Here is a 2,701-nt window from a genome sequence, read left to right as displayed (position 1 = left end):
TAACAAAGTCAACAAGTAAAGTAATAATTAACAATTTTAATAAACATAAATAACTCTTTTGGTTTTTTTTCTAAATAATAACTAAAATAAATGTTTAATGTAAAATATTAAATAAGTAACAAAAGTAAATAGTAATCCTTTATAGGTTATAGTAACAATTTTAACACTTAAGTCTTTTAGTCTCCTGTTTAGTATAAAAAAAAAATAATAGAAAATAAAATAATAGAAAAAAAAATAAAAAATATGACAAAATATGACAATGTACAAAGTAAACAGTTTAACCACTTAGCGAAAAAAAAAGTTTTATACAGATTTTATACCATTGTATAAAATAATTCTATATAGCGTGTATAATACCAGTATAATACAATTTTATACATTTGTATTATACAATTTTACATCACTAGCCTTAACCTAACTTATAAATGTTTACAAAACTCACAATAATTTTTTGAATTTTTTGTTCATATAAAAATTTTTTTTATAACTATTTTAGCTCAAATTTTGACTAAATATGAAAAACTTTCAAATTAGTTAAAAAAGTAGTTAAAAAAGTAATTAAAAAATTAAAAAAATTTCAATTTTTAAATCTAAGGTTTGAAAATTTAAAACAACAAATCTCACACTGTAACCAAATAATCTAAAACTTATATAAGCACAGTTATTTTTACAGACATTTTAAGTTCAAGATATTACATATTAAAACCAAGTATTACGATTTTAGTTATTTTGTCGTAAATAAATACTGCAAAAAACATCAACTTTTCCTGGGTTGAGACAAATCTTTATGGTGTTCAAAGTAATTCAACCTGAAATCAAAAAAATATATTACATGATTAATATTAAAATCAATTATAATTGGTAGCTCATTAGATGTATAAGTAAAGCACATGATAATAATACTAGTTAACAAAATGCTTTTGAAGAATTTAGTAAATCTGTAAGTTAAATTACAAATTATTAATTTCTAAAAATTCGGAAAACACATCATAATTAAAGTCGTGTCTTTAAGAAATTCTTTTATTATTACCTAAATAATAATAATTGTAGTGTAATTTATAAAAAAAATTTACCGATAATTTCCAAATTTTAAATATTAAAATAATTTAAATCAAATATTTACCAGGATGAAATATTATCGTTGTAGAATATCAAATTACATGTACTTGGCAGGTGTATTTTCTTATTCTCTAGCTTTTCATTGTCTGTCATAATGTCATCAAGATCCATTTTTTTCATGGACATATCGGCCAAATTCAATCGAGCGTTGTCATGGTCGTCTGGACTTAACTTGATTACCATTTCTTAAAATACTTTGGCTTGTTTGAGAAGGCCATGCTTATCAAATATTACCCCTATATCGCAATAGGCATCGGGAATGTCCGGATATATTGCTATTGCATGTTTGTATCTGTTGAAAAATGAATAGTGAAAAGCTGTAATTAATTAGTAAATTTATAATGTAAAATCTATTCTAAAGTAAATTTTAAGTTCTTAAATTAATAATAATATGCTAAGTTTAAACAATATTTCAAATATTTATAGTTATATATTCTATTTATGGCTATGTTATATGTTATAAAGTAATAGCAGTATTGAATATTAATATAAATAGTTAAATGGAATTATTAAGTTTTGCACGATTATATTAATAACTGAACCAACAGTTGATAGCTTGTACTATGAAGTAAACGTGATTTTAAATGATTGTGTATGCTTGTTTTTTTTAGAATAAGTTAAGTTACATTTACTAAAATCTATATTTATCTGTTTTAATTCACCTGTTAACACGTTAATGCGGATCATTCAGCATCGTGTTTGATGCTATTTGGTGTCTAATAAACATTTAAAATAAATGGTTTTATATTTCTTATGCGTGGCTGAATGTTATTTTATTATTAATTAGCATGGATTAAACGCATGTTTTTAACTATGCATATGTCGCATCCACTTAGTGAAATTGCTTAAATGACGTTTTACTACACTATATGGACAATTTTATGAGCAATTCATGAAGTGGAGGAAATTAATTTTATCTAAATTCTATAATATTACTATTATATTATACGAGTATTTTTGGTGTTGGGTAATTGTACGATTTGCAATTGAGAATAAAGTAAGAAATAAATATAAAAGTTGCTTGTTAAAATTTGTAACTTGTACATTGTATAAGCTGGTTCATCAGTCAATCAAGTAATTTCAAGATAAGATATCAAATAATTGAAAATAATTGTACAGATAGTACCTTAAATATAGTATGTACCTAATATACAAATAGTATATGATCCCGCTGACGATACTCTATCAGTCTGCTTTATGCGAGTTGTAAGTCGTTTTTGACCACGTTATTATATCCAATATGGAAAAAATATTATACAGAATAAGCTAGTGCAAATAGTCCAATTACCATATATTGTTCTATGCGTCTATGCCAAATACCTAATATACTCATATAATAAAATAATAGTAATATTATAGAATATGGATAAAATGAATTTCTTCCACTTCATAAATAGGTCAAAAAATTAAAATTAAAAACATAAAATGTCATTTTCACAAAATTTTTTATTGTTCTTACTTTTTCATACTGATGAAAACTTTCTTGAAAATAAATGGTTTAATATTTCCTACACGTGGCTGAATGTTAATTTATTATTATTTAGCGTGGATTAAACGCATGTTTTTAATTATGTATACATAC

At 23.5% G+C, this 2,701-nt stretch overlaps 1 long non-coding RNA gene across 5 annotated transcripts in view; it reads right to left on the bottom strand.

Annotated features, from left to right (window-relative positions):
• Positions 1-558: 558 nt before the first annotated feature.
• LOC100573909 overlaps positions 559-2,701 on the bottom strand; it is a 12,571-nt gene continuing 10,428 nt past the window's right edge. For all 5 annotated transcript variants that reach the window (XR_511090.3, XR_511092.3, XR_511089.3 and 2 more), the window contains 2 exons: positions 1,124-1,411; positions 559-809 (listed from right to left, as the gene is read on the bottom strand). This is a non-coding gene — a long non-coding RNA (uncharacterized LOC100573909). The remainder of the gene's footprint in view (positions 810-1,123; positions 1,412-2,701) is intronic.

Source organism: Acyrthosiphon pisum, chromosome A2 (genome assembly GCF_005508785.2).
Source record: "Acyrthosiphon pisum isolate AL4f chromosome A2, pea_aphid_22Mar2018_4r6ur, whole genome shotgun sequence".
Classification (NCBI taxonomy): Eukaryota; Metazoa; Arthropoda; class Insecta; order Hemiptera; family Aphididae; genus Acyrthosiphon; species Acyrthosiphon pisum.
Note: the sequence above shows the minus strand (reverse complement) of the source record. Positions and strands in the feature narration are given on the sequence as shown.